We start from the raw sequence: 23,085 nt of genomic DNA on the forward strand, positions 1-23,085 counted from the left end.
GAAGTATGTTAGAGTGGTGCAGGACATGTATGAGAGCTGTAAGACAGTGGTGAGGTGTGCTGTAGGTGTGACAGAGGAGTTCAAGGTGGAGGTGGGTCTGCATCAAGGATCGGCTTTGAGCCCCTTCTTGTTTGCTCTGGTGATGGACAGACTGACAGATGAGGTTAGACAAGAATCTCCCTGGACTATGATGTTTGCAGATGACATTGTTATTTGTAGTGAGAGCAGGGAGCAGGTGGAGGAAAATCTAGAGAGGTGGAGGTCTGCTCTGGAAAACAGAGGAATGAAGCTTAGCCGCAGCAAGACAGAATACATGTGCGTCAATGAGAGGGACCCAGGTGGAATGGTGAGGTTACAGGGAGCAAAGGTGAAGAAGGTGCAGGACTTTAAGTATTTAGGGTCAACGGTTCAGAGCAACGGTGAGTGTGGAAAAGAGGTGAAGAGGCGAGTGCAGGCAGGTTGGAACGGGTGGAGAAAAGTGTCAGGTGTGTTGTGTGATAAAAGAGTATCAGCGAGAATGAAAGGAAAGGTGTTCAAGACGGTGGTGAGACCAGCAATGTTGTTCGGCTTAGAGACAGTGGCACTGAAGAAAAGACAGGAGGCAGAGCTGGAGGTAGCAGAGCTTAAGATGTTGAGGTTCTCTTTGGGAGTGACGAGGATGGACAGGATCAGGAATGAGTACATCAGAGGGACAGCTCATGTTAGATGTTTTGGAGATAAAGTCAGAGAGGCCAGATTGAGGTGGTTTGGACATGTTCAGAGGAGAAACTGTGAATATATCGGTAGAAGGATGCTGAGGTTGGAGCTGCCAGGCAGGAGGTCTAGAGGAGACCAAAGAGGAGATTTATGGATGTAGTGAGGGAGGACATGAAGTTAGTTGGTGTGAGTGAAGAGGATGCAGAGGATAGAGTTAGATGGAGGCACATGATTCGCTGTGGCAACCCCTGAAAGGGAGCAGCCGAAAGGAAAAGAAGATTCTTCTAAAATTGTTTAGATTTTTCGAAACATTCCAGATTCCCATCTGTCCTCCATCAAGCGGTTTAGCAAGCTACTTAAATTAAATTAGCAAATTTCTCAACCTACTAATGTGGCCTCTATGTTCAAACTCAGCCAACTGGAGAACAAGCTTGCAAATTCTCTTACACCACATCTTCACCTCAAGCAATTGCTACAGCTGAAGTCATATAGCAATCTCTGAAGTAAAGTATGACTTAAAATAGGAAGAATAAAGAAGTTTCTGCTGCAACGTTGAGTAGCTATCAGGATGTTTTGAAATGATTGTGTTTTACGAATTTAAAATGTGCTTGTTTAAATAAAAACATGTACCCAGTGTGTAAAACACACGTCCAACATCCTGCTTTGCTTGTCACCTCACCGCAATGGAGACTCATATTGTTAAGAAGGGCTGTGCTAATCCTCATTGTACTTTGTATTTTGAGTGTTTTGTCACATCAGGTACCATTTCATAACTGTTTATGCTTGAGCTTAGAATTAAAAAAATATATATATATTAGAAGACAGCAGATATAGATTATTATAAATTATTTTCCAGCACAAGAGAGCTCCTGCCATCACCTTAATCCATCCCAAAGCCCATTTTCCTATTTTCCACAATACCAGCCCTTTGATGACCATGGGCAGTGCTGAATGTCAAGCGGCGGTGGTACATTAAATAGATATCTAAATAAATGAAGGCCTACAGATTTGAGAACCAATCCTGGAGCTGCTGGGTAATATTACCCATCTACATGAATTTTAGGTTAGTCCAGTCACTATGCTGGAAATATGTATGCAAGCCATTTTCTCCTTCTCTGCTCTCGGACCAGAATGTTCTAATTATTTTAAGCCACTCTACAGTTTGTGTTGATCCTACAGAACAGAATAATGCCCTTATTGTATAATTTCGGACCTGTTGTAACTCACCGCTGGTAAGATTTGTTCTACTCTGCTACATTAAGAACTCTGTCGGCAAGAGGACACAAATCTGCAAAAGTGACACATTTTATAGGGCTGACTCATGGAATTAAATTCTTTTGTTCTTCCCACTGTTCTATTTATGTGAGAATAAACTGGTTGTGGGCTGATTTCTTTCTCCTTGCCACTTAAGGTAGCAGCTCCATCCCCAGTCTCTTCTTTACCACCTTCAAACTGATTATAGTCAACTTTTGATCTGTTTAATGCCAAAGAATCGAGAGATGTGACATCTTGCATAGCTGCGATCTAGAATGATTGCTGTCCACTGAAGCCAAAGCTAGAGATGAGACATAGTCACTCTGACATTTATCGTGAAACCATCATTTGATGTTTCCATGATAATACTTAAAAGGAGGATTTACCATTGACTTGGCAGTGTGTAAACTGAAAACAGATGAATGGAATCACACAACAGAAGCTCACTTATTTATCGCTTGTTTATCAGTCATTTATCACCATCTTAGAATGTACAGCACCACCCTTTCCCACACACATACGTATACATGTGAAGTTAGTATCTTTGTCATTGCATGAGGATGCCACCATCGGCCACCCTGTCCTTGCAAGTCTTTTGTTTATAGCCTTACATTATTAAACTGAATCAAACTGAAAAACCACAACAAGCCCAAAAATGACAAATAAAAAAAGCCACATTTAAATTAACTTTGAGGGATTTCACAACGTGCATCCAGATGACCTAACACTATCTTGTGATGCAGCTTTTTGTGCTCTCTCTTTGTGTCGTGCAGTTGCAAACACTGAGCCTCGTTCACCCAAATCTTTCTACATTTTCTGCTTACATTACTCCTTACAAAAGGTCTAAAAATAGTCTTATTATATCTTGTACCAGCTACATTTGAAATAGTGTAAATATTATGTTGATGAGAAACATAAGAGGATGCAAAACTTTCTAATCAACTGTAGGTTTAAAAGATCTTCTAGTTGCTCGTGTTTAGCATAAGTAGGTGGCCCACGAATAACTATGAAAGGCCATGAGACTGCAGGTCTATGTGAACACACAAGATTCTCACAAAGAACCTGAACAAAAACACTGATGAAATAAATGAATTAGTGGTGGCTAAAAATAACACACACACACACACACACAGACAATAAAGATGCAAGGAGCACTACCACTTGTTCTGTGAACGCTGTAGCTGTGGGAGTGACACACTGCTGATGTAGTGTAAAAAGTGTCTTATTTTGGCAGCACAGCGGTCTAATGGTTATCAATGCCGTTCTTCCAGCTCAAAGGTCCAAGGTCTGAATACAGGCCAGTGGCTTTTCTGAGTACAGCTTCTCTGGTGGTTTCCTCTGGTTACTTTGGTTTCCCCACACACACAGATTAGGTTAATTGCCTAAATTGGCTGTGAAGTGTCTGATTAAAACCTACAGGGTATATCCTGCCTTTAACAAACATTGTCAATTCCAGCCCCCCTAAACAGCATAAGCATTAGATGTGTTATCAGCATGGCCTCACTTTTTCCTGCAGCTGAGCAGTTATCAGTGTCAGTCAGAGTCCATCTTGCTAACGACACAAACCTGAAAGCTGGAATCAATTTCTGCTGAAGAGTCATCCAAAACTGAAATAGAAAGAGACACAAGGCCAGGCCAGATGTCAAATCCCAAAAACTATTTATCTTTTGTTTTTGTTGCCATACTTTGTATTTTTGTGTGAACTATAGTCGGCAGCATTTTTAACACTGCTCTTCATTACTGAAAATATTTGCTTTGATACAGAGACAAGACAAATAAATTCCTTTTATTCTGTGTTTTTTTTCTTTCTGTTTTTGTACTTTGGAGCAAGACAACAAAAGTAAAGAGATGACATATACGACACACAAATGCATCTGAACATGTGCAATGTAATGACCTGTTTATACTTTGACTTTGGTCTAACTATTGTAATTACAGTGTAATATCAATGTAAGAGTTTTTACTTAATTTTAAAATTCTGTATTGTGTTTGTTTTGCTAACTAAGTTTTAATTGGATCACGGAGGTTCTATGGGAATTCAAATGCAATGTGTCTTATCAGGAGGCTTTGAATGTCATTTGCAAGAAAGGTAGCCTACATGTTTTTGCAATGAAGCATGAAATTGCTCACAGACTGCAGGCAATATACTAATTGTATCCAAATCGAGCAATGTGTCGGAAGAAGCACGAAATTCATGATAGTACCCTTAACATTACAAAGTGAATAAAAAAATATATATGATTATGTTTGTTTTATTTCTCTTGTGTGCATTGATTACATTAAGCTTATTCACTGCAGCAGCTGCAGTGAAGCTTTGGACATGCTAACACAGCTGTCTTGGATGACCAATGTGTACTATGTTTATTGCACATTCAAGAACATCTACTGTACCAAAGCCAAATTTGATTTGCTAATCTGATTTGAGAAGTTGCACTAAAGAACAGCTGTTCTTATTTATGAGGATAAGTTAATGTTTGTTTCTCTGAGACATTGGATCATATTGCATTTCCCATTGTTGGGTAAGATCTCAAACAGTGGTATGTGAACAGCACTCCGTGAAAATAAGTATGGAAATACACATAACATAAACTCCAAATAAGGAGGAGACAACAATTATACAATGGCATCCCTCTCAGAAGTGTTATTGTTTCTTCTCTGCTGGTGGAATTTTATCTTAGATTTATGGTTATATGGTCCTAAATCTTTTAGTGACAATGTTGGTCATTTTAACACGCGACAGAAATAAACTTTGATAAACTTTGAAATTGTTTTCACACAATCTCATTGTACATATTCTGATAGAGACATAAAAAAGTAAACCTCTGGGGGGTCATCTGAATCCTAGAAGGCAAACACGTGCATAGTTGATAAGCACACACGATGCCTATGTACTGATGTACACAGAGGATGTAAAATTTTGCACTTCAGTGTTGGTCTAAAGACAGAAACCTGAACTTTTATTCTAATGTTATTACAAAAATTATTTTCTAATAACCACTCTCTTTTATACTCAAAGGATTATTAGCAGTGTCCTCTGTGCTGGCCTGGTGTAATCAATTGTCTGAACTGACAATTTCACTAGGAGAGAGCTATTTCCTCTGTCTTTTTTGACCTGCTTCTGCCAGCACGCCGCACTCTGGGCTGACATTTAAATTAAAATGAAGGGCCAGCTCCTTCTATCCAAAACTTATGAAATTGGAAAGAAAATCGTAAATGTGGTTGCTTTTCTGCAGGATATGGATGGAATATAGCCTGAGAATCTGTAAGCCCTAAAGGGCTAATGCATCCGTGCAAATTAAAATCAAATACACAGTTTCTAGTGTTGCGTTTCAGGAGATTTCCTGGGGGTGATGGTGTGATCAGTGTGAGAGAACTTCACTACCACACCAGGAAGTGCTGTGATGAGTGAAAAAGAGGATGTGTGAAGGCTAGAGGAACTTACTTGAATATCTTTGTTCAGGTTAGGGACCCTTTGCAAACTTTTGGGCTGCAAAGGAACTTTATGTTTGACTTTGTTGAAAAGGAAGTCGTGTTTTTATCTGAATGCTTCCTTTGAGGAAGAGAAACAAATTGCAACTTCCAGCAATGTCTCATAATAATAAAACAGTACTATTTCTTTCAGCAAAATAAAGGAAGTTAAAAAAAAAGTAATGTTTCCTTTTACAAATAAGAAGTTGAATTCGTATGCAACAAAACACAGTCTTTTCCTGGTTTTATTGCTGTAGCCTAGTTATTGGTACTGTATGAAGTATTTCATGACTACTCCCTAAATATCGTGCTCAAAGTTAACTTGTGACTAAAATCATTGAGTTTAGAAGGACTTAAAGGTTATTTAGGACACCCCCTAATCTTACTTTAAGCAAGAAGAAGGACTTGTAAACACGGTGAGATAATTGTTTTTATGACATTCTGAGCTGCAAAATTATGATGTTATAATTTTAAAATACCAAAACATCTTCACTTGTAAAGTGGACACTTTCGTAACCAAGTAAAAATATGTTGTAGATAAGATAAGGAAAAACTAATATTAAATCTAAGCTACATGTATATACCACTTACCACTACCACTTATTTGTATAGCAGACTAAGCTGCTTATAATATGATAGCACGGTGTAAAACTACCTTTATGCGCAGTATCTGGGTAGTATAAGGGCATGATTAGGAGAACAGAGTTGTGTGTGGGGTAACTAAGCCAAGGATCAAGTATGTAATGTAACTGTTTCCATAAGCACTCGAGTGTCAATGCTTTGAATTGTTTGCACATAAGCATCCTGGTTACTGCTCAGGATGGTGATTTTAATGTGCGTGATTCCACAGAAACCAGCAATTTGCATAAATTCAGCTTGTTTTTCATTTCATGTATTGCAACTTCTCTTTTAGTGGAAACACAATAATCTTGGCTCCTGTGTAACTTCAGTAACATGTTCATGTTGATGAACAAATGGCATCCTGCAACATGTGTCACATCAAAAGCTACTCAGTTTTTTTGTCCAAAGGGTGTCTTATAATGAGCTCAGTGTCACACATCTCCACCTGAGCAACAGGTGCTAGCAACTCCTGTGCAGCTCTCCTACATTATGGTGGAGATAAGGGTGGTTTCCTAAATTGGGAATGCTGACAAATTGCTGTAACTTACGAGTTAGGAGTAATTTCCACCTCTGAGATGCTCGGTAAATAGGTACCCATAGGAATTCAACTACTCAATAAATAAAATAAGCATAACATTTTGCAGACTTTGGAGTTATAGTCAGAGCCTCTTTCACTTTTTTCAATTTTGTTGTGTTACTGACTGATACTACAATTGTTCAGATTTGTTGTTTCCCATTGATCTACACTATAATGACAAAGTAAAAACAGGATTTAAAATGTCTGTAAATTTAGGAAAAAACAGCTAAGTTTAATGAAAGTTTGAGTAAAGTTTGCAGGATAATAGTTGGAAGATACCGGCCCTGTAAAAAGCTACAAATTTCTCAAGGATAATATAAAATATTAAACTGGGATGAGAAAAAAATGTAATAACTCTTTTTCCCTTGGCATGAATAAATAAAGCTGTCACCTTCCCCCTTTTTAATTCTCTGTCCTCATACCCCAATTCATTTTTTTAATTAACACTTTGTAGATTATTTTCATAACAGTTATGCTTTATTTAGACATCTTGCTGCTAATACCTGTGAAATATATCTAAAGAGGGATGTACAGTACAGGGGCTCTAAGGGCAACATTAAGATAGAAGAATAAATGCAGACACAGATTTTTTAAAAAGCAGAAATTTTAAAAATAGCTTGCATAAAATAGAATAAAATGTATGAAAAAAGAAATCCATGCCACATTAGCTTATTTAATTTGATTGTGTTTTAATATCAAACTCCATATATAGTTATATATATAGTTATTTACAAATATATATACTCTCCACTCGCCCCTTGTCTTATTCCTTCTTGTTTGGTGAACCTCTTCAGCCAGGTAGCCAGGGCTCTGAGCCTTTGCCTTGCAGTCTCCAAAGCCTCAGGTATGGACAGTTTGTTGTACTTAGGTAGATTTTATATCTTCATCATCATGCCTTTCTGCAACGTCTCTCCATGTTGTCTTCATCTTCAAAACTCTTTTTCCACGGAGGATACCAACCACCACGGTTGCCATGGTGCATATTAGCTTGTGTCTCAGTCATGCTTGTAGTTGAGATTATTGGTAGTGCTGCGTTCAAATTCTTTAGTAGAATTTAAGAGATACTTCACTTATTCTTGGTAAAATCTCAACCACATTCTTCAATCGCAGGTCACCTGCTCTTGAATTGAGCTTGGCTGTTGTTATATGGCAGCTTGAAACCGAATCTCAGATTGTGGAAATGATAATAAAGAGATCTCCCCCCCTGACCTGTTGTCCTGGCTCCCCGTTGCCACAGCATTCCGACAGCAATCTCTAGTTGTGATATTTCTTGCGGATATTGAAACACTGAGCTACTAATTGTTTGGCGTTTGTCTAGATGTTGGGTTTTGAAGTATCCATAGGTAACTTTGATATAAAAACACACTCAACTTAAATAAGCTCATGGATTTCTTTTTTAATGCAAAGTCTATTTATTTTGTGAGGGACCAATTTTATGCTAGGTATTTTTAAAATTTCAGCTTTTTAAAAAACCCTTGGTAGATATGTTCAAAGGAAAGGGAATAAAAAAGGAGTGTCAGGTGTCCTTTTTATGCAAACTTCATTTTTGTAATGAACAAAAACTTGTGTTTAGATAACAAATGACAGTGAGTGAAAACGACTTCATATGACTGTATTGTTTCTGCGGTGATGACGACGGTTTTGCTGACCACCAATTAGATCATTTTTACTAGTTCAGTGCTGTAGCAACTGCGCAAGTTAATCCTCAAAGCAGCCGTGTGAGGGGGTCAGGATCGACTGAGCAGCCAACGTGCATGAGTAGATGCACTAACCCCAACCCTGCGGGTCAAAAACCTCATATAGCCTTTGGGGATTCTGTTGAGCAGCCTATAAAAGCTGTCTGGCCTCAATGACCCTGTCTGAGTAAAGTAATAGAGATAATGTAACGTAGCTGTTCTCTCAGTCATTAATCTCTTTAATCTTGGGCTGAGAAGGATGGGAGAAGCCCGCAAGATGGAGCTAATTAGAGGTCACTGTCACTTAACAACTTCATAGCACAATAAGCTACAAACGAGGCAATTGTACAAAAGTCATAGGTTAAACTGGACAGCTTGTGTCCTTTGCTCAGTTTAAAGACCTGACTGGAGTCATCCAGTCTGGCAAATTTACAGTATGTTAATATTTCCTGACTGAAAAAAGACAGCTTTTTCATTTCCTTGTCAGGTCACTCCTTTATGCAAAACAAGAGAACAGCATGTTGTTTTCCTCATCATACCATCGATTAATCTTTGACCCATTTCTCCAAATCTTAGAGCAGACACAAACACATGCAAACACAGGGAAATGAGAAGTAGGCTTCTGCATTTATCTTGTTTATTAGTAATAAAGTAAGTCTGGAAATTGTGGAAATGTTCTTGTTAGGTCACCTTTCCAGTGAGCCTTTATTCCAAGCTAATGATGAACTTTTGATTTTCTGTAAAGATGTCAAAATGCGGACGAAAGTAAACTTTGTGAATAACCTTATCTTAACAAAACTATCTAATCATATACAAGCTTGGCACAAGAATCAGCCACTTTCTCAGCTAAATTATGCGGAAATGAGACTGATAAGTTGGCTAGATAGAAAAATGTTGCACAGTGAAAATTAAAATAATGTACACACACTGAGTGAGTGGTAAAAGGTCACCTTACAACAATTTACTGGCTAATGTTACATGTAAATGGAAATGACAATATCTGTCGCATCGCATTACAAAAGACCATTGTATTACTGAGACACAACAACTGGTCTCCTGCTAATCAAAAACGTGTTTAACTTGTCTTTTCAGACATGTCTTTGAAGTAAATGGATTCTTTTGTTGGCAATAGGCTTGACATAATGTATTTAAAGAAAAAGAAGATATAACTGCTAACAGAGTGGAGGGATGTACAGTGAGTTTTGTGTGTATGATGGAAAAAAGATTGTGTGTTGATTTGAGATCCTAAAATATAGCTACAATAATGCACTCACCTTTTTCACTTTGTGAATAAAAGACATTTTTCCTGCTAAGGAAAACACCCCAAAAGTAGTGATTGCAAATCTTAGGCCACTAAAAGATGTTATTTATTTTTCCTGCTTTGCCTTCACTTTCAATTCTTCCTTTCTGCTGCCAGGTTAGCATTTATCAGAGGAAGAGGCAAATTGAAGTTGCATAACAAAGTAGGAGCCTCAAAGAAGGTCAGCTGCTGGCTGCTGTAGGCTTGCTAATGTCAGCCACCCTGAACACTGTAAATCTGAGTCTTTCATTCAACAGACTGGTCAGTGCACATGTGTATAATCTCTATCCTGTGTCTTCCAAAGATTTTGGGGGATATGTGGCCTTTTTCTAAGAACATGTGCTCATCACCTAAAATAAACGTGTCAGATCACTGGCACGTTGCTGCTTGGTAAAGAACAAAACCTGGAATACCACAGTAAAACGCTGACCTCACTCGTAAAACTCGAGCAGTCTCAAATTCTCTTGTGCCTTTGACACTTGCATTTGATTTATTGGGCAGCACAACCCCATAAAACTTCAATTATAGTAAAGTCAAATGATCTCAATTGACTTATTTATAGAACATAATGTAACATTTAGCATACTTACAACACATGGAGCTGTCTCGTTGTCTGTGTATCAGATCAGAGCAAAGTGAACTTTAACTTTCTGTTCTGTAGCAAAATTGCCACAAATCACGGTGGTGCTTTGTGCTAAAGGCTATCATCAGCATGCCGACATGCTGAAAAGGACAATACTGACATACTTATGTTTAGGAGGTGTAATCTTTACCTTGTTTGGACTTTGGAAAGTCATAAACTAAAGAATTGGAAAATATAAAATGTACCTGATTTATAGTCCTTATAGTCCTTATACTGTAATTAGTTTGTAGAGGAACATTTACAGCGATATAATGTTTTATGAGAGACTTCAATAAGAGCCACTTTGTGCTGTTACTAGTAAAAACAATGTCATGAATGTTTATGCAGTATTTCATGTCAGTGACACTGACACTGTGCCATTTGATTCCTGCCCGTGAACTCCTAATTGCCTTGTTTCTGAAACCCTGATTGTACAATTTTGTACAAATATTCGGGTCAGCCAGCCAGATAAATGTTCCCTGGCATTAGAAAACAGAACTGAGAATGTTGGAAGGCCCTGGGTTTTGGGGTGGTGCTACAATGTACTGTATGTGTGCACATGTGAAGAACAAATAGAGGCAGAGTAAAAGTTTCTTTGCTAAGGCGTAGCAACACGTTTCTTCATTTCTGGGGGAACTGTGCTGGTCTGCCGTACAGTGGGACCTCTTCAAAGTGTATTTCACCTTCTTATTTTATGTCGCTGTCGCATGGTCCCATCTGTTTTCCACACTGACCACAGCATTGATTGATTGCCTTGTTTGGAGAGAGGCAGGGTACAGTTGCATTCTCACGTTAAACTCTGACTGTAGCCAACAGTCCAAGTAACCGGAAACCTCATTTAGCAGAATTGTGACGTACAACAGGCTTAGTAGTGGAAATAGTCACACATGAGCATGCATATGCCAAGACACACACGCAGAAACGTAAATCCTCCTACAAAGATCAGTTAGGTCCTAATGTTAACTCTGATGAGGTGAATTGAAGTGGACCAGTACATTAGCCAGGTCCCCAGACACGATCAGTTAGTCAAATCTCTGCACATGAAGAGATTATGGACATTATCATATATGTTTTACAGGGAATAAGAAAGCAAGCATGATTTAATTTCTTAAAACAGCACAGACAAATTAGACAAGCAATTAAAAGTGCTTTTCAGAAATGCATTGATACTTCTCCAAGAGCATAGGTGGTGCAATATATATATGAACCAGGGCAAGTCACAGGATGGACACAGGAAGCTGTAGCGCACTATACAAACACACTGACATTCTGCTTTTCTTCCTTACTGCTACCCAAAATGCTTTACACTGCTTCTCTTTCCCATACACACTTACAATCACACACTAATGGCGGAGCAGCTGCGTAGCTCGACTGTAGTATAAAGCAACGTGTGTTTCAGTCTTTTGCTCAAGGACACTTTGACATGTAACAGGTGGAGCCAGGAATTAAACCAATACTGTGTTTGAGTATCGGTAACTCAGTGGTATGGTTAAACCTGTACTCTCAAAACTACTTGATGCATTTCTGCACAAAAATGTGCTTTTATGGATTGTTATCTTCATCAAAGTCTACACAACTAGTTGCCTCGTCTAAATAAAAGGTACTGGTCCTAAAGGATTTTGTAGAGTAAAAGCTCACCTTAGCTTAACCCAGTGTTCTTAGAAAGAAGTGTCGTCTCTAATTTGGTTTTACACCAAGGAACAAAAATAAATCGCTTGGCAGTTATTGTGGAGCTTGAGCTTACCACCAACAAACCCAGCTGGTTATGTCTTTGTCCGGCGTTTGATCCCTCTGACCTTGATCTGCAGGTTGCCATTGGTACAGACTGAATCTTATTGCAGCCTGGCTTTGAAGGGAAGAGCAGAGGCCTGACTTTACCTACTGTGAGATGGACCATCGTTCTTTACACCAAGCTGACATGATCAATATTGCTCTATGAGACGGAGCTTAAACACAAATCCTAACCATGCATCAGCTACCGTGGCCTTTCATCGTCCCCTCTCCTATAACAAAACTCATCTGTCCTCATTACAAGCTGCTCGCTCCAGTTTGGACTTTTTAGTGATTGGTTAGCACTTAAATGAGTTTTAGAAAAACAGCTTTACAAATGAGCAGCAAAGATTCTTTAAGATTTATGTGCATTAGAAACCACGCAGGTTTATTTTGAAGATGCAACCAAAGGTAACAAAGGTGGTATGGTTGGACTGTTATTGAACTGATTTGAGGTTTTGGGAACACGAACTGTGAAGCAGTTCTTCCAGTTCGTTTCTCACAAACCAACACTTTCTAAGGTTGACAATTACAGCTAGCAGTTCTGACTGTGGGAGACAAGATTACGGTTAGTGTTAAACTTTGGAATGTTTGTGCAATTAATTTTTGTGTAACCTTGAAGACAAACAATAAAGGAACACATGGGTGTGTCTGTCAGCGTGCTCATGACAGCTTTTGCTATACTGTGGTGCATAGTTTTATTTTACCTTGCATCCTTGAGTTGGAAATGAAAAAAAGAGTTTCCATAGAAGACACAGTACAGGAAGTTAAAATAAATCAGTTTTACTGGAGCTGCTATACAGCTTTCACTCATTTTAATCTGACCAAAGTAAAACTCGTTTTTCTTTTCTAAACACTAAGTGAGCTAATTCCTGGTTGTCAAAGGCTATAATGATTTTTCAGAGGCTCATGCTTTAATCGGCTGAATGAAGGCTTTTAACTACTCTTGCTGCTGCACTTTGATTACATTTCTGTCTACCTGATTCACATGTCTGTCACACACTCATTAACTGTAAAAGCTGGCACATGTACACTTAGAAACAAACTGTTTATTAAAAAAAATACAACAGTTGTGAAATTATTTTAGGATTGTCTTTAAATGTGATGTAATTTATAAAGAATTTCAAAATGACCTTGATTGCCAGATATTAAATTAAACAACTCATTAAAATACACTTGGAGTCATTATCCAATAAATTAGGACTAATTGCTGACTAATAGCTTTGCTAGATACAGATTTTGAAATTATATTTCTTAATCTTCTTTAAAATCAATCCTTTAACATTTGGACCCATATGGGAATGAATAAACTAAACGCTATTAATACCACCAAAGATGACAATTTATCACATCAGTCGTATTGAAGGGTATTTGGAGAATCATAAATTTTGAAAACATTAATATCTTGAGGTCCGATATGACCAGGTCAGCACTGTGGGCTATGCAGTTTGTGCTACTTTAGACTAATTTTGTTGCCTCTTTTGTTCACCCCATCATTTTCTCATTAAATTTTCCATAACCCTATTTCCTGCAAGCCACAGTCAGTTCCTTGACCCACCCTTTTCTCTTGTTTTGTGGCCTTCATCATTCACAGACCCAACCAGGTCACTGTTCCGCTCTGGTCTGACTATGCCAATAGGAAATACAACTTCAGCCTGTATTACCCCTGAAAAAGTAGCTGCATGAGATAGAGTTAATATACATAATGTTATCTCTAAAATAATCTCTACAGGTTTTAAGACTTTAATTTTGCTTTGCTTAAAAACTATATGAACCATTTTTATGTGTACACATGGTTTACAGCTCAATTATAGTTTTACAGCTTTAGTTCAAATATGAGACATCTCCCTATCACTACAGGCCTCATAAGCCCTGAGTAACTCACTGCGAATTCATGGAAATGTACATTGCAGGTTCTTGGAAACCTGCAATTGAACAACTAAAGGGTGGCACTTTATTGTGTAGACAGGATCATGATTGTACAAGGAACAATGACACTATGAACATTAGACCACCACTTTTGTATAACTAACCATATGATTGATTTCAGGCCTATAAGAAATGATCAAAAAAGGGAAGAAAAACATTAAATCTCTGAGGAAAAAAAACACCTTTATGTGTTGTTATAGAGTTCCAGGAACTTTGTTTATGTTTTTCTGTGATGGTTTACACAGACCCTTTATCAATCAAAAAGACTTATTGTGATGGGGGATCACATAAACACCTGATCAAATCAGCTCGCCTCCTCAAGTACTGTACAATTTGTTTCTTATGTCGTTAACCTTTTCACTGGTTTCACAGCAAATGTCACAGCATGGTGATTCAAGATGGCACAGGGAAAGACTGGTCAATACATCTGAAGTTCAACAGCAGCTCTTATGGTGATCAGAAGTTTGTTAAAGCATTTAGGGAAAATGTCAGTTCCAATTTTACTGTCAGTATCAGCTTTTACTATAACCTATTGACATATTTTTTACTATAAAATTGTTAAACTAACCTGGTAAAGCATCCCAGGCTTTACACAACACGCAGCATTGGCAGGTTTGGCATGTGACTCCTTTAATTATATTTAAATCATTTTAATGCAAAGTAAGTTCTTCATTCTGGTGAAACATTGTTGATATTTAACCTCCAGCGCATTTTATATAACTACAGCCCACAGAATTCCATCCAAGTCTTGCACCAATGTTCATGCAGCTGTTTTGACTTTCTCTTCTTCCTTTGTTTGGCTCCATAGTCTGCCAGAAAGCAACATGCTACATACATACTAGACCATTTCTTTTCCAATGTAGGGAGTCTTTTCCCCTTTTGTCAAAGCTTGGTACTTCCTAACGAGGAAGAAACCCAAAAGTAACACATAAGGTTACCATAGTAGGTCACAATAATATTATAACACACAGTTTGAGCAGTACCTCACAATTTTACCTTTTTTACCAATGGTTCTGCTCAAGTGAAAGATTTGACCTTATACAACTTCATGGAAATGTAGAATATGAAACGTGTAGCTAAATGTTTAAGTGACAATCACTACATAAATTGAGTAAGTTACAAGGCCTATTATGTCACACACAACATCCTGTTGTGTGTCAGACGTCACAAACGGATATCTTACCTAGAGAAGTTGGTTGCATTTTACAGAGAAATCTTCTCAGTCTCCATCACTCTCTCACCCATTTTTTTGCACAAGGGCCAAAAGGAAGCCCTCCCTACAAGCCTTTCAGCCGATGGAAATAACCTTTCCAGATTGTCCCCGCTGGAGATAAAATTATCACAGCAGCCCTGGCTGTTAGTGGAAGTGCTCAACTGGCCCCTGAATACCTAGCCAGGTCCCTCTGTGACGCTGGTTTCCCATGGCCACCCATCATTACAGGAACAAGCAAAGCTTGAACAGGAAAGAGCAGAAATATGGCTCCTGCTCACATACGTAGAGGAGGCGAGTGGGGGTCATAATGGTCAACTTACACACTGGCAAAAGTGCAAGGATTGTAGGGGAGGACTGAAACTGATTAGGTTCTGATCACAGTAGTGAATCACTCTGCTCTACTTGTTTTGCTTGGTAATGTGACACACTGTGGGATTTTTTTCTTTTTACTTTTCAGAGCGTGAGATGGTAGAAGAAAACTGGAAGTCCACAGCAAAAGCCTGTATTCAACTATTACACCCTGGACATGGAAGTGAAACTTTGGTGACCACAGTGGGCAGAGCAGCTGGTTCTGAAGCACGACAAGCATATACAGAGTCACAGACAGATGACAGGAGAGTTTTTAATGATCTCACTGGTCACAGGAGTCCTAGAGCCGCGTTGTTCAGAGAAACCATGAATAGTATGCTTGACTAAGGGGTGAATGGGGTCTGTTTTAATGTGAGAAAGGTTCCTAAGGTTCCCTTCTTTAAGGAATAAAAGGAGGGAGTGAATGGGAGAAGGGAAAAGATGCAGGGGGCTTTGCATTCATCCCCTGGTGTCAGAATGAATGTGATGTGCCAAAGAGTTTAAAGGAAGGGGAACTAGTGTTTGGGAATTTATGTGGACAGTGAACTCAGCTAAACTCTTTGCCAATGTGAGCCTGGCTGACGTTCAGTGGTGTTTGTAAAAACTAGGGATAAGACCTGTTGTTTTTCTGTGCCATGCACGTACACACAAAAGAGGTGATTCTTTAAAACTTCTTATGAGGCTGGGCAAGATACAACACTGGCACTGTTTTGTGTTTACTGGTGACTAATGCCTCTGGGGGAGCTAATTTGTAATAATAAGTTTGGAACATGCAGCACAACAACCTTGTGTTGATTCAATATAAAGGCTTGTCTAACTTCTCTCGTAAAAAAACGATTTTTGATGACAGAACATCTGGCAGCTTTTAGTTTGTGTGCATTCAATACAGGTAACCCAGGCGGATTCCACATGAATCAAAATTGCCGTAACAAAAGATGGAGTTTTGTGAGTTTCGTGAGTGTGGCAGTAAATGCAAATTGTGCTTACATGCTTGTTTCCCGGTTGGGTATTGGTATGTCAGTGTCTCTGCATGCCTGCATTTGAGTAGTGTGCAGCACCTTATCTCCCTGTTCCTGAGCACATGATACCAGTTCGTCACAGACACCATATACACTTTGATGAAATGAAACCTTGTACCCCTGAGTGTTCCTGCTGGCTGGCAGTTCAAACCAGAACAGCACGGGGCCAAAATTACTCCCAGACAGACAGACTATTTATACCGTGGGCTACTTCCCTCCTTATCACATGACAGTACTTAAGAAATTACACTAACTTTAATCTGCACATATCTGCTCTTAGCATGTAGAACTTATTTTGCAGTCTTTGGGTAAATTATTGACTTTATGCAAAAATGCAGTGGTGATTCAGTCCTGTCAAGTTCAAAATGTTTCCCAGTTAAAATCAGAATGATTATGTAAAATACACTTATATAAAGATTTAGAATTGTGTTACCTAAACCAATCCCAGATTTTTCTATTCAGGCTACGTATTAGGTTTAAATTTAAACAGTGGTGAACAAAAAAAAATTGATGAACAAGACTCTCAATGACTGACATCTGTTTTGTCTGATCTGAATACTTTACACGATGTTACCCATCAGCTGAGGATCCTTTTTCATCCACTGACAACAAAAGCAATAATCAAAAAGCCAAGAAGCTTAAATAGAAATGTGTAAAAAAAGAACTTTGGCCCAGATGCAGCAGAAAGATGTCAGCTCATGGTAACAGGCTCAGTTTTTATGACTGAATGTTAACACATATTACTGCAACCCAATATTCTGAGAGAAACTTCCATGTGTCAGCCTCTAACACGGCATGTTTTACTGCTACACAAATTATTATTTCTGACAAAAATATATCTGTCAGTGTCATGCCTCTGTCCAAAGGTTTACACTATGTGAGTAGCCCACAGGCAGGAATAAAAAGGTGTGAACAGGTCTGGATGGTCTGCTGAGTTCTTTCTATCTGAAACTAAACTGTGAACTACAATAACAGCACTTCAGGTACATACATGTCGCAAGAATTCAGACGTTTGTGTGTGCAGGACAGCTCTAACATACTGTAAGTAGGTCATGTGTAGGGCCTCATGTAGATACACAGATCTGCATGCATGTACCGTGTGTACAGAAAAGTTCTAATATTGTAACTGTATTAAACGTGACACCACTATCAAATTCATAAACGTCTGCAGTTCCTAAGCTACAACTTTGAGTTTAAAGAAAAGCTGCATTGAAAAGCAGGGTTTAATGAAGCCAATGATGAACATATGCCTGAGTGAAGTGTTCAAATTGGAGAGTGCTCTGGTAATTGCGTTAGAGAGATGCTCTTACCGCATGCTATCTTACTTCCTGCAGGTGTCAAGCAAGGCAGCTTTAAATTGCTCACATTTCTATTCTAGATAAATTTTCTTTCAATAACAAGAAGTGCCAAGAAGGTGCCAAATGAGCACTGGGAATAAAAACAGTGTCAACCTTAAAACTTAGTGCAAGAAAGTTACCCTAATGGATGTGTTCAGCTTTATGGGTATGAGTCAGAAAGAGAAGGTTGGTTTCATGTGGGTGTCTGATTGTGTGCTCTCTGGTATTTCACAGATGTTTAATGATGGAAACCACATTCTGGCAATTCTCCCATTCTGCGTATAGCATTATGGACACAGTAAAACATTATAGTAATAATTAAGAAAAGAGCTACATACAGTGTGAGTGAGAGACTTCAATTATACTATTTTTTTGCCTCACATGAAAATATGTGAACTTTTGTTCTTATGATCGTTACAAGGAAAGCGTCCTAAATGTGTTTGTTTGGACTGGTGTTGGGATTTAGCCACTCTCCTACTCCTCCACGAGCCCTTTCTTTAAATCGATTTCAATGTTGGGTTGTGAATGACGGTGACTCACTCCTTTCGTTTTCACTCACCTTTATTGCTGTGCTGCCTGGTTGCCATGCCCACATAGATGCACACAGAGAGCGGGGGGTTAAGAAAAGAAAAGCTCTGGCGTTGTCATCCTTTACTTAGGGGGAGAAGCTAAGAAGCAATATGGCAAAAGAGCAACAATTAAAGACTCCCTGGGTGGAGCAGACGCTCAGCAGAAAGCTCGGAAAAAGCGTGGCCTTTGGTTGAAATCGGGAAAATAAGCTTTTTAATGCCGCCATTAGCAGGAGGACAAGTAGCATGACATGATTTGTAGAATTGTACACTGTGCTTGAATCAAGCTGCTGTGTAAAGCTGCAAAACCATTTAATGACTACATGTCCTTTCTTCCACCGTAGAAACAAATCAAACTTAAAAATGATTTTCATTTTCAAGTCATAGCCCTGGGTAGTAACAATTAACAGATCCCTTATTTTGGGAGCAGACATAGAACATTGGCTTCTTTTGGAGAGCCTGTGCTGTCGTGATCCTACACACGTTTGCACTGAGACAATCAAAGCAGAGAGTAAATTCAGTACGGAGAAAACTAGAAGGTAAGCTCAATGTCGGAAAACATTCATAGCCCTACATAACTCGACTAATCACAAAAAAACCATTATCTCCAATAGTGGATTATTTAGAGTCTTTGGCAAGGTTTGTTAAAATATTCATCATGTAATTTTTCTTCATTGTATTATGCTACTTACTTCAATGTGAAATGTACTTTTCTTGTTTTGTTCTTTAAAGGTGCCTGAAAAAGTCTGTCCAATAAACACGAGACGATACCTAGGCAAAAATAGTAGGAGCACTTAATGATATTGTCATCCGAGTCTCTTCCTGAAGGTAAAGACTGAAAGATGAAAAAGGCTCTGCAGATGTAGCTGCAATGTTCTTCTTTTTTTAAGTGTCATATAACAAGAGGCAAGATGTGTTACATCTCACTTTGTCACATGGCTTTTCTCTGGAAATCCAAAGCTGTGGAGCAACAGGAGTCAAGCACCACCAAGAAAGTGATAAATGGAAGAATTTACAGCATCCAGTAAGTTCAGTGCTCAGTCACCCACGTAAGACCAATTCATGGCTTGAAAAAACATCTGGTTGGCATCTAGAGTTGTACATTTGTTTTGGTGCTTAGCCATGCCACTTTGACACATTGCATAACACATACTGTATTTCTGTACAGAATGGGCGTCATTAGAGCTCTGACAAATCCTGGTAAATGGGACCTTATCAGAAAGGTCACCCTCCATCTGTTTGATGAATAGTAAGAACAGTATTGTAGGAGTAATAACATTTTTGTGTTTGATTTCAGCTCCAGTCTGATGAAGCACAGAGCCAAAACGACAGAAAGTGTGTCACCGGCCAGTAACACAACGTTGATTCGCTTGAATGCTTTAACCCCAAAATGACACTGTTTCATTTACAGGATGAATTTAGTTCATTACAATATATGTATCACTATTGTACTTTTGAGCTTCATAGCTGTTGGTATATTAGTGCTGTACTAATGTTATAACACGGCTAAAAAGAAATCTGATCAAGCTACATAACGAGCAGTGAGATGATCATACAAGTTTGAAACACACCACCAGGTAAGTCGAAGACCTGCTATCAACATAATATATAATGCACATATAGCTAGTACATTTTTATTTCATCACAAATTAATTAAAGTAAACATCCCCCCAAAAAATCATTATTATTTTTCTTTAGACTCTCCCTGACCATTTTTGTTAATTCTGATGATGAAAAGTGATGATGGTGATGGTGTTAAGGCCAGCCCACCTGGCCAGCATTTTTGTGGGGAAGTGAAACAGTCCTGCAATGTGGAATGACACGTGCATGCTAGGTCTTGCAAAATTCTAAAGTGCTCGTGGTAAATCCACCAGCTGTCAAGGGGATTCAGCTGATTTACTCAAGTACAATTCCCCGGTACTTTCTCCGCTGCTAGTTATTCAGGAGTGAAAATGAAGACATTTAATTTCGGAAACTTCGGTTGCCGTAAACATAAATCACACATTGCTTTACAGACATTTTGGCAGAACTGTGACCTATGATACTTGCTGAAATCTGTAAGTTCACTTTGACCTACTGTACATAGTAGTTTACATAATCTGCTGTCATGTTTACAGCCTCGTCCCATCAGACTTTGTTTTACTGATACTGATGAATACTGACAGAAATGACAAGAATATGAACCATGTTGTAATCAACAATGCACTAAGGGCAAAAGTTAAAGCTGTTAAATCATAAAATATCTTAGCTCTGCTCTTGTGTGGCTAACTCTATTGCTTAAGCTTAGGAGTCTTTGCGCATGTTTCATGTTTCAGAGACGGGCATGAAACAGAAGATTGGAGGAACCAGACTTGAGACACAGAGAGGTTTTGTTTTATGACTCACGTAAGAAGGGTCATATGTTATTAATAATGAGGAGCTGTTTCACTGTACTGCCTGTCACTTTACATCAATATGACGTTGCTGCTTGGTCCACATTTGTGATCAGAGTGCTGTAGTAGATGCTGCTGCTGCCACTTAATTAAAATGTACTGAAAAATGTTGAACTCGTGCTGGTAATGCCAGAGTGGCTTTTATACATCAAGTGGCCTGTTTTTAATGTACTTTCTAAAAATGACGGCTAAAGTTAAAAGTAGCTCTTGTGAGCTTTCGGGTGACACATGTGACTAAGGACATTTGTATTTATTGGACAGACAGACGAGCAGCTAACAGCCTGGACCGTGTGATCGGTAGAAGCCTCCGTCCTGCTACAGCTATAGTCCGATCTGCAGAGTCCACCACAGCCCCCCACTCCTTTCCCCCGGTGAGTACAAATTACATTTATATGGTATATTTTGTTAGTAGATGAAGCAGCTATTAGCTCCCAGTTCATGACTCAGGCCGGTTTGTCGACTATAATTTTGATTCCAGTTACATAGTGAAACAGTTGAGTGTCACACTGTTGCTGCTTTAGTTAGTTTGACAGCGACTCCACAGCTGCATGTTAAAGTGCAGCTTATAAAGTCTTATAATATGTTATATAATATTTTAAGCAGAGACGTTTCAGATTTCAGAGTGAGTGAAGAGAGGAGATGGGAAAACAGTAGAGTCCTCAAAAAAATTTTTTCTTAATCTAAATCCAACTCTAACATGGAACCAGCTATAAAATAAGATTTTGTAAAACGGAGGCAAACATTAAAGCTCATTTAGGGAGTTTTCCTCGGTAACGTTTGTGGACACAGGAAAATAAAACTGTCAGATCATTTTAGTTCTCAACAGCTGAGAAACTATGAAACAAACTGAACTAGTTTATTTTTGAACAATGAGTTGGACGCCAGTTAAAGTTATTTAGCAGCTGCTGCAGAAGACCAGGGCAGCCAGGCTACAGAAGTGCAGAGGCATGTTCCCTCTGGGTTTGTTTAGTGGTGCACACTCATGAACATGAGTGAAACAGCACCGCTGCTAAATAAAATCCAAGGAGGAAACACTGTACAGTAGTTACTTGCCAAAATTAATATATTAAATACAATACTCATTTCCACATGTGTTAAAAATAATAACTTACCAAATTACTATGTAAGCTGATAACTATTTACTTTTGCATTACTCTTGCGTAACAAATTATTTTCTTTTAGATGAACAAACACGATTGAAAGCTAAATGGGAGCAGACCAAAATCAAAGGAGCAGCAGTGGGTCAGAATAACAACAGAGCCATATCAAATAATTCAGGTGAGGCCATTGTATGTTTATGAATCAGTGAGTTGCAAACAAGTAAAGTAGTGTTTGATCAAAAAAACATTTCAATAGAAACCTTATCACGGCAGCCAGTAGAATTTTTCTTTTCAGTCTGTAACTGATCAATTTTTGAAAGATTATATTAATGAGGGCTGAACCCTTGTCTGAATTTGATGACCTAACCTTTTTTTAATTTTATATTTTTGCTTCATCAAAATTGTAACCAACTTTACAATAAGTGTTTTGTGTGTTTTATAAGGAACACCAGTAAATAACATTCACGGGAACCATCACAAACTCATCAAGTGAACCTCAGTGCTGACTGGTCTGGACAGTGTAGTGAGTTGATGCTACAATTGACTCATAGTAATGTACATCCTCAGTCTAAGGAGTTTGAAACATCTGGAAGGACTCAAACAAGTACATTTCCCTGGCATACATAGTTAAACATCCTTTTCACTGTGTACTCTTGTGTGATTTTATTTTTTTAGATGTGAACTGTCGTATTGCAAACTTAGATAAAATTGTCTGAACTTATATTTCTGGTATTTTCATTTATGCTCTACTTTATGCTCTACTTAGGTTTTCCCAACTCCAAATACGAAGAAGTTCCACTAACACTTAAAAGCTGTGTGGAAAATATTACAGCATTTTTTAAAGTTTTATCTAAGGATTATGTTTTGCACTTGGATTAGTAATTTTCATGAATTTAAAGGGTAGCAAATGTTTGTAGGAACTTTTTAAGGATTTCAACAGTAACAGTACCCAATACCAACAGCCACCAATATACCAATACTTAGATTAATATACTGCTCCTAAATATACTGTACAGTCTTCACAATTTTACATTGAGGAACATTTTACGGAATTTTTTCCACAATGTTTAGATGCAGTTTGTTGCAGATTGGTGAACCTCTGCCCATTTTTACATTAGAGACACTCTGCCTCTCTGAAATGCTCCTTTTATACC

General features: G+C 38.4%; 1 long non-coding RNA gene across 3 annotated transcripts; it reads left to right on the forward strand.

Annotated features, from left to right (window-relative positions):
• The first annotated feature begins 5,665 nt into the window (after positions 1–5,665).
• Positions 5,666–22,652, forward strand: LOC137134587 (uncharacterized). 3 transcript variants are annotated; one of them, XR_010915444.1, is made up of 8 exons: positions 5,666–5,834; positions 15,584–18,938; positions 19,132–19,227; positions 19,360–19,423; positions 19,697–19,976; positions 21,093–21,202; positions 22,014–22,109; positions 22,375–22,652. It is a non-coding gene; the product is annotated as an uncharacterized lncRNA (long non-coding RNA). The 3 variants fall into 3 exon arrangements; XR_010915443.1 differs by having other exon boundaries at positions 15,584–19,227; XR_010915442.1 differs by lacking the exons at positions 5,666–5,834; positions 15,584–18,938; positions 19,132–19,227; positions 19,360–19,423; positions 19,697–19,976 and having other exon boundaries at positions 20,939–21,202.
• Positions 22,653–23,085: the final 433 nt, after the last annotated feature.

Source organism: Channa argus, chromosome 10 (genome assembly GCF_033026475.1).
Source record: "Channa argus isolate prfri chromosome 10, Channa argus male v1.0, whole genome shotgun sequence".
NCBI lineage: Eukaryota > Metazoa > Chordata > Actinopteri > Anabantiformes > Channidae > Channa > Channa argus.